Source organism: Trachypithecus francoisi, unplaced genomic scaffold, assembly GCF_009764315.1.
Source record: "Trachypithecus francoisi isolate TF-2019V2 unplaced genomic scaffold, Tfra_2.0 Lachesis_group10, whole genome shotgun sequence".
NCBI classification, from domain to species: Eukaryota; Metazoa; Chordata; class Mammalia; order Primates; family Cercopithecidae; genus Trachypithecus; species Trachypithecus francoisi.
The window spans coordinates 58,452,123-58,462,425 of NW_022681455.1; positions in this window are offsets into that span (position 1 = coordinate 58,452,123).

A 10,303-nucleotide genomic window follows, 5' to 3' on the forward strand; every position below is an offset into this window, starting at 1 on the left:
TTTGTCACCACCAGGCCTGCCTTACAAGAGCTCCTGAAAAACACACTAAATATAGAAAGGAAAAACTGGTACCAGCTGCTGCAAAAACATACCAAATTGTAAAGACCATCAACACTATGAAGAAACTTCATCAACTAATGGCCAAAACAACCAGCTAGCATCATAATGACAGGATCAGATTCACACATAATAATATTAACCTTAAATGTAAATGGACCAAATGCCCCCAATTAAAAGACACAGACCAGCAAATTGGATAAAGAGTCAAGACCCATCGGTGTGCTGTATTCAAGAGACCCATCTCACATGCAAAGACACACATAGGCTCAAAATAAAGGGATGGAGGAAGATTTACCAGGCAAATGGGAAGAAAATAAAAAAGGAGCAGTTGCAATCCTAGTCTCTGACAAAACAGATGGTAAACCAAAAAAATAAAAAAGCACAAAGAAAGGTATTACATAATGGTAAAGGAATCAATGCAACAAGAAGAGTTAAATATCCTAAATATATATGCACCCAATATTGGAGCACCTAGATTCATGAAGCAAGTTCTTAGAGACTTACAAAGAGACTTAGACTTCTACACAATAATAGTGGGAGGCTTTAACACCCCACTGTCAATATTAGACAGATCAATGAGACAGAAAGTTAGCAAGGATATTCAGGACTTGAACTCAGCTGTGGACCAAGGAGACCTAATAGAAAACTATAGAACTCTTTACCCCAAATCAACAATATGTATATTCTTCTCAGCACCAGATCACACTTATTCTAAAACTGACCATATAATTGGAAGTAAAACACTACTTAGCAAATACAAAAGAATGGAAATCATAACAAACAGACTCTCAGACCACAGTGCAATCAAACTAGAACTTAGGATTGAAAAATTCATTCAAAACTACACAACTATATGGAAACTGAACAACCTGCTCCTGAATGACTACTGGGTAAATAAGGAAATTAAGGCAGAAATAGGTAAGTTCTTTGAAACCAATAGGAACATAGACACAATGTACCAGAATCTCTGGGACACAGCTTAAGAAGTATTTAGAGGGAAATTTATAGTACTAAATGCCCACAGGAGAAAGCAGGAAAGATCTAAAATCGACACCCTAACACCACAATTAAAAGAACTAGAGAAGCAAGAGCAAACAAATTCAAAAGCTAGCAGAAGACAAGAAATAACTAATATCAGAGTAGAACTGAAGGAGATAGAGACATGAAAAACCCTTCAAAAAATCAATGAATACAGAAGCTGGTGTTTTGAAAAGATTAACAAAATAGATAGACCACTAGCTAGACTAATAAATAAGAAAAGAGAGAAGAATCAAATAGATACAATAAAAATGATAAAGGAGATATCACCATTGATCCCACAGAAATACAAACTACCATCAAAGAATAAGTATAAACACCTCAACACAAATGAACTTGAAAGTCTAGAAGAAATGGATACATTCCTGGAAACATACACCCTCCCAAGACTAAACCAGGAAGAAGTCAAATCCCTGAATACACCAATAACAAGTTCTGAAATTGAGACTGTAATTAATAGCCTACCAACCAAAAAAAGCCCAAGACCAGATGGATTCAAAGTCAAATTCCACAAGAGGTAAAAAGAAGAGCTGGTACCATTCCTTCTGAAACGATTCCAATCAATACAAAAAGGGGGACTCCTCCGTAACTCTTTTTATGAGGCCAGCATCAAGCTGATACCAAAACCTGGCAAAGACACAGCAAAAAAAAGGAAATTTTATACCAATATCTCTGATGAACATCGCTGCAAAAAATCCCCAATAAAATACAGGCAAAATGAATCCAGCAGCGCATCAAAAAGCTTAGCCACCACGATCAAGTTGGCTTCATTCCTGGGATGCAAAGCTAATACAACATAAGCAAGTCAATTAACATAATCCATCACATAAACAGAACCAATGACAAAGCCACATGATTATCTCAATAGATGCAGAAAAGACCTTCGATAAAATTCAACACCCCTTCATGCCAAAAACTCTCAATAATCTGAACATCAATGGTAAGTATCTCAAAATAATAACAGCCAATATCATACTGAATGGGCAAAAGCTGGAAACACTCCTTTTGAAAACCAGCACAAGATAAGGATGCCCTCTCTCATCACTCTTATTCAACATAGTATTGGAAGTTATGGCCAGGGCAGTCAGGCAAGAGGAAAGAAATAAAGGGTATTCAAATAGAAAGAGAGGAAGTCAAATTGTGTCTGTTTGCAGATGACATGATTGTATATTTAGAAAACCTTATCGTCTCAGCCCAAAATCCCTTAAGCTGATAAGCAACTTCAGCAAAGTCTCTGGATACAAAATCAATGTGCAAAAACCACAAGCATTCCTAATACACCAGTAATAGACAGGCAGCCAAGTCATGAAAGAAATCTCATTCACAATTGCTACAAAGAGAGTAAAATAGCCAGGCATACAACTTACAAGGGATGTGAAGGAACTCTTGAAGGAGAATTACAAACCACTGCTCAAGGAAATAAGAGAGGACACAAATGGAGAAACATTCCATGCTCACGGATAAGAACAATCAATATCATGAGAATGGTCATATTTCCCAAAGTTATTTATAGATTCAACGCTATTCCCATCAAGCTACCGTTGACTTTCTTCACAGAATTAAAAAAAAAACTACTTTAAATTTAATATGGAACCAAAAAGGAGCTCATGTAGCCAAGCCAATCCTAAGCAAAAAGGACAAAGCTGGAGGCATCACGCTCCCTGACTTCAAACTATACTACAAGGCTGCAGTAACCAAAACAGCATGATACTTGTACTAAAACACATATAAAGACCAGTGGAATAGAACGGAGGCCTCAGAAATATCGACACACATCTGCAGCCATCTGATCTTTGACAAACCTGACAAAAACAAGCAATGGGGAGAGGATTCCCTGTTTAATAATTAGTGTTGGGAAAACCGGCTAGCCATATGCAGAAAACTGAAAATGGACCCCTTCCTTACACCTTGAATACAAAACTCATGGCTCATAGTGATGTCTCAAAACTTACCTTGCTTTGACTGAGCAAAAACATCCAAGTTTTGAAAAGAATAGATCCCTGAGGTTCTCTTTTTAATCTATAAATTTGTATGTTATTGATTTTTGCGCATTAGACATAGACAATTTGCTTTTAATTATCTAGACATGCTTTGGATTAAGCAATAGAGTAAAACAAACAAACGTACTTTAAACAAGAAATTGCAGTCCTGCAGCCTGAACTGACATGTAAAACAAAGAATGGATGAAATTCTACTTTAAACTCTAAATGCCTTTGCTTAAGTGTTTTCCTACTTCATATTCATAAGTAAATGTAAACTTTAATATTATCAATTCCATTGCAGTCCCTTCTGAAAAGATTTCTTTGCATTGTTGACTTCAGGGGTAATTTGTCCTTCAAGCAGAGATAAAGTTATATGTTACTGAGGAAAATATCTCCATGTTAGATTGTAACCTACTGCTTTTCTTTTCATGGAAGCCATGCAAAGCCATTATGTGGTAGGGTAGATTGAGAGAAGCCCAGCCAGTGTTAACCTGTTTCGTGAAGAACTAATGATATACCTGCATCTTTACTGAGGATGCTTTTGCTACCAAGAAAGAACACAATTGAGGGATGTAGGCACTCAATGTCTGCCTGACAACAGATGTGAATCTTTTCTAACAGGTACATAGCAACAAAGCTTTAAATAGAATCCAGCAGCTGTTAAATCAAGAACAAGAATATTTACTTCACTTTTTCTACAGTCCCATTATTCTGTGATTCCAATGTCAACTCACCCTATCTTATTTTTAAGCTGTAGCAGATAAGGAGCAAAATTCCCCTATTATCCAAAGGGCTTTGAAGGTTCTAACCTCATTTCACAGATTAAGCTCAGGCAGTTTACTCAGATTCCTTCTTAGGACTAGAAACTGTTTTTCCCCTTTACAGTGAACAGTTTTAAAAACATGTGTATTTCGGCCGGGCGCGGTGGCTCAAGCCTGTAATCCCAGCACTTTGGGAGGCCGAGACGGGCGGATCACGAGGTCAGGAGATCGAGACCATCCTGGCTAACACTGTGAAACCCCGTCTCTACTAAAAAAAAAAATACAAAAAACTAGCCGGGCGAGGTGGCGGGCGCCTGTAGTCCCAGCTACTCGGGAGGCTGAGGCAGGAGAATGGCGTGAACCCGGGAGGCGGAGCTTGCAGTGAGCTGAGATCCGGCCACTGCACTCCAGCCCGGGCGACAGAGCGAGACTCCGTCTCAATAAAAAAAAAAAAAAAAAAAAAAAAAACATGTGTATTTCAGGGGTAAACATACATCATCTCTGAACAGAACTAGGTTAGAGGTAAGCTTAGAGATTTGTCTAGATTAAATTTAGATTTGCTTTCAGATTCAAAATGACCCCATACATTCCATTTCAGGATTACTTTCTTTTTCTGCTGTGAGGTGGATTGGAGGCTGCCTTCCCTAAGATTTTCTTTTCCCTTTTTGAGTATGCAAGTGACATTTTCCTGTTCATCCAAAGAATGAAGTAAACCCGATTAGATTTGTTCTCCATCTGGGAGCAGGAAATTAACTTTGAAAATGATTTAAATCTCTTGCCTGGGGAGGGACTTTTACTGCCCTGAGTTCAATCGTTCAGTTTGACAGAAGCCTTTGCCAGATTTCTAATACATAATTGTGTTTAAAAAAAGGATGAAAATGAGGCTGCTTCAAATTTCATTAACTGAATTCTTATATCAGGCCGAATTTGGAGACCTGTCAGGCAGAATAAGTTGGCCCAGTAAACATTTTAAGTAGACATATATTATTATATTAGTTTCAAAGGAGAAAAAAAAATACATGCTTTTGTATATTAAGAGAAAATCTTTAGGACTGACAATTATGCCTTACAATTTTTTTTTTCTTATTTTGTGACCATAAGAACAGGCAGCATAAACCTGAAACCATGAAAACTGGTTGTACATGTTCAGAGTTTATTTTGGCAATCGAAATCAAAACAACAAAGCTATTCTGATATACTTCTAATGATATACGTAATAGTGGTACTGAAAGCTGACAAAATGTTCACATAAATAACTTTATTTTGAATATTTATTTGCAGACAGATGTCACTTTTAGGATTTTTTTCTTACTTTGTTTATTTGCACATATCCATAATTAACATTGATGATGACAATATTCTCAATGACTATGAACATCATGAAAACAGACATTTGTCACATTCTCTCACACACATTTATGTTTATATATACCGTAGTCCCTCTAACTGGGGTTTCTTTGCTTGGGATACTTTGTCCAAAGACAATATTGGGAATATTTGCATGTTAAGAAAATATTTGTATATTTTTCCATGAAAACATAGTAAACACTAATTGAACATCTTCTGTTTGCTAATTGTGTTAGTACTGGTGTCATGAAATAATTATAAGGACTTGAATTAGACATTTAAAAAGCCCAGGGTTAATACTTTGACAATTAATCTAAAAGAAGCATGTTGATTGCTTCCATAAGAGAGGTATATAAACTGGGGTATATCTGAAAAGGTTTTCCCAAGAAAGTGATGAGTAAACTAAGTCATGAATAATAGAATTGTGAAATGTTTGAAAGACCTGTATAAAAAAAATTATATTCTCGATATCATTTTTTTTCTTTCATGCATTCGCATCCATACTGTTTTCCCCTCAAACCAAGGAGTTCTTGTTCAGTATCTGCCCAGCAGAAAATAGTTACTTTGGCCCAAGTTAGGCTGTTGCAGCAAATGAGTCTCAAATTTCTCTCTCTCTGTCTCTCTCTCTCTCTTTCCCCGCCCCACCTCGGCTTTGTTTCTTGCATCTAATATGTGTCAATTGAGGACTAGATACAGTTCTACTCTATGTCAGTTTCATTCCAAGTCTCAGGATTATGGATCATCTTCTATCTGGGATATCATCAGATTTATGGCACAGAATAAAAGAGCAAAGGTGGAACCATAAGGTGACTTCTAAATCTTCTGCTTGGAAGTAGTACACATCACTTCCCTCTTTTTAATTGGCCAGATCAAGTCATGTTCCCAAACCAAATCTCAATGGACATGGAATATAATTCTCCCACAAAGAGTGGCTTGACAGGCAGGAATACCAGATATTTCTTTTTCTTTTTTTTTTTTTTTGAGACGGTGTTTCACTCAGTCGCCCAGGCTGGAGTGCAGTGGCGTGATCTCGGCTCACTGCAAGTTCTGCCTCCCGGGTTCACGCCATTCTCCTGCCTCAGCCTCCCGAGTAGCTGGGACTACAGGCGCCCGCCGCCACGCCCGGCTAATTTTTTGCATTTTTAGTAGAGACGGGGTTTCACCGTGTTAGCCAGGATGGTCTCGATCTCCTGACCTCGTGATCCGCCCGCCTCGACCTCCAAAATGCTGGGATTACAGGCATGATCCACCGCACCGGGCACCAGATATTTCAAATAAACGAGACTATACCCACTATTAACAAACATTATATGAGCCAGTATCCCAGTATATATGTGTGTGTGTGTGTGTGTGTGTGTGTGTGTGTGTATATGTATATACATGTAAAACAGTGCAGGGAACATAGTAGGTGCACAATAAGTATTTTTTAAATGGATACATGATTATATTAACCAATAAAATATTATATGATGTACTCTGATATTTCTAAGATATTGTGTCTTTTGTATTATATTCTATTTTATTTTTGTAAAGTGCTAATTATGGCCCACTAAATTGATTTCACAAACTACAACTCAAAAACATTGACTAACAGCTGTAAGAACACGAAAGCAATATTATTTTCTTTTTTTTTGTTTTTTTTTTGTTTTTTATTTATTTATTTATTTATTTATTTATTATACTTTAAGTTCTAGGGTACATGTGCATAACGTTTGTATCATGTATAACTCCCCAATGCAATCCCTCCCTCCTCCCCCCTCCCCATGATAGGCCCCAGTGTGTGATGTTCCCCTTCCCGAATCCAAGTGATCTCATTGTTCAGTTCCCACCTATGAGTGAGAACATGCGGTGTTTGGTTTTCTCTTCTTGTGATAGTTTGCTAAGAATGGTGGTTTCCAGCTGCATCCATGTCCCTACAAAGGACGCAAACTCATCCTTTTTTATGGCTGCATAGTATTCCATGGTGTATATGTGCCACATTTTCTTAATCCAGTCTGTCACAGATGGACATTTGGGTTGATTCCAAATCTTTGCTATTGTGAATAGTGCCGCAATAAACATACGTGTGCATGTGTCTTTGTAGTAGAGTAATTTATAATCCTTTGGGTATATACCCAGTAGTGGGATGGCTGGGTCATATGGTACATCTAGTTCTAGATCCTTGAGGAATGCCATACTGATTTCCATAATGGTTGAACTAGTTTACAATCCCACCAACAGTGTAAAAGTGTTCCTATTTCTCCACATCCTCTCCAACATCTGTTGTTTCCTGACTTCTTAAGGATTGCCATTCTAACTGGTGTGAGATGGTATCTCATTGTGGTTTTGATTTGCATTTCTCTGATGGCGAGTGATGATGAGCATTTTTTCATGTGTCTGTTGGCTGTATGGATGTCTTCTTTTGAGAAATGTCTGTTCATATCCTTTCCCCACTTTTTGATGGGGTTGTTTGTTTTTTTCTTGTATATTTGTTTGAGTTCTTTGTAGATTCTGGATATTAGCCCTTTGTCAGATGAGTAGGTTGCAAAAATTTTCTCCCATTCTGTAGGTTGCCTGTTCACTCTGATGGTAGTTTCTTTTGCTGTGCAAAAGCTCTTTAGTTTAATTAGATCCCATTTGTCAATTTTGGCTTTTGCTGCCGTTGCTTTTGGTGTTTTAGACATGAAGTCCTTGCCCATGCCTATGTCCTGAATGGTACTACCTAGATTTTCTTCTAGGGTTTTTATGGTATTAGGTCTAACATTTAAGTCTCTAATCCATCTTGAATTAATCTTCGTATAAGGGGTAAGGAAAGGATCCAGTTTCAGCTTTCTACTTATGGCTAGCCAATTTTCCCAGCACCATTTATTAAATAGGGAATCCTTTCCCCATTTCTTGTTTCTCTCAGGTTTGTCAAAGATCAGATGGCTGTAGATGTGTGGTATTATTTCTGAGGACTCTGTTCTGTTCCATTGGTCTATATCTCTGTTGTGGTACCAGTACCATGCTGTTTTGGTTACTGTAGCCTTGTAGTATAGTTTGAAGTCAGGTAGCGTGACGCCTCCAGCTTTGTCCTTTTGACTTAGGATTGTCTTGGCAATGCGGGCTCTTTTTTGGTTCCATATGAACTTTAAAGCAGTTTTTTCCAATTCTGTGAAGAAACTCATTGGTAGCTTGATGGGGATGGCATTGAATCTATAAATCACCTTGGGCAGTATGGCCATTTTCACGATATTGATTCTTCCTATCCATGAGCATGGTATGTTCTTCCATTTGTTTGTGTCCTCTTTGATTTCACTGAGCAGTGGTTTGTAGTTCTCCTTGAAGAGGTCCTTTACATCCCTTGTAAGCTGGATTCCTAGGTATTTTATTCTCTTTGAAGCAATTGTGAATGGAAGTTCATTCCTGATTTGGCTCTCTGCTTGTCTGTTACTGGTGTATAAGAATGCTTGTGATTTTTGCACATTAATTTTGTATCCTGAGACTTTGCTGAAGTTGCTTATCAGCTTAAGGAGATTTTGGGCTGAGACGATGGGGTTTTCTAAATATACCATCATGTCATCTGCAAACAGGGACAATTTGACTTCTTCTTTTCCTAACTGGATACCCTTGATTTCTTTCTCTTGCCTGATTGCCCTAGCCAGAACTTCCAACACTATGTTGAATAGGAGTGGTGAGAGAGGGCATCCCTGTCTTGTGCCAGTTTTCAAAGGGAATTTTCCAGTTTTTGCCCATTCAGTATGATATTAGCTGTGGGTTTGTCATAAATAGCTCTTATTATTTTGAGGTACGTTCCATCAATACCGAATTTATTGAGCGTTTTTAGCATGAAGGGCTGTTGAATTTTGTCAAAGGCCTTTTCTGCATCTATTGAGATAATCATGTGGTTCTTGTCTTTGGTTCTGTTTATATGCTGGATTACGTTTATTGATTTGCGAATGTTGAACCAGCCTTGCATCCCAGGGATGAAGCCCACTTGATCATGGTGGATAAGCTTTTTGATGTGCTGCTGAATCCGGTTTGCCAGTATTTTATTGAGGATTTTTGCATCGATGTTCATCAGGGATATTGGTCTAAAATTCTCTTTTTTTGTTGTGTCTCTGCCAGGCTTTGGTATCAGGATGATGTTGGCCTCATAAAAAGAGTTAGGGAGGATTCCCTCTTTTTCTATTGATTGGAATAGTTTCAGAAGGAATGGTACCAGCTCCTCCTTGTACCTCTGGTAGAATTCAGCTGTGAATCCATCTGGTCCTGGACTTTTTTGGGTTGGTAGGCTATTAATTGTTGCCTCAATTTCAGAGCCTGCTATTGGTCTATTCAGGGATTCAACTTCTTCCTGGTTTAGTCTTGGAAGAGTGTAAGTGTCCAGGAAATTATCCATTTCTTCTAGATTTTCTAGTTGATTTGCGTAGAGGCATTTATAGTATTCTCTGATGGTTGTTTGTATTTCTGTGGGGTCGGTGGTGATATCCCCTTTATCATTTTTTATTGCGTCTATTTGATTCCTCTCTCTTTTCTTCTTTATTAGTCTAGCTAGCGGTCTGTCAATTTTGTTGATCTTTTCAAAAAACCAACTCCTGGATTCATTGATTTTTTGGAGGGTTTTTTGTGTCTCTATCTCCTTCAGTTCTGCTCTGATCTTAGTTATTTCTTGCCTTCTGCTAGCTTTTGAATGTGTTTGCTCTTGCCTCTCTAGTTCTTTTAATTGTGATGTTAGAGTGTCAATTCTAGATCTTTCCTGCTTTCTCTTGTGGGCATTTAGTGCTATAAATTTCCCTCTACACACTGCTTTAAATGTGTCCCAGAGATTCTGGTATGTTGTATCTTTGTTCTCATTGGTTTCAAAGAACATCTTTATTTCTGCTTTCATTTCGTTATGTACCCAGTAGTCATTCAGGAGCAGGTTGTTCAGTTTCCATGTAGTTGAGCGGTTTGGATTGAGTTTCTTAGTCCTGAGTTCTAGTTTGATTGCACTGTGGTCTGAGAGACAGTTTGTTATAATTTCTGTTCTTGTACATTTGTGAGGAGTGCTTTACTTCCAATTATGTGGTCAATTTTGGAATAAGTGCGATGTGGTGCTGAGAAGAATGTATATTCTGTTGATTTGGGGTGGAGAGTTCTATAGATGTCTATTAG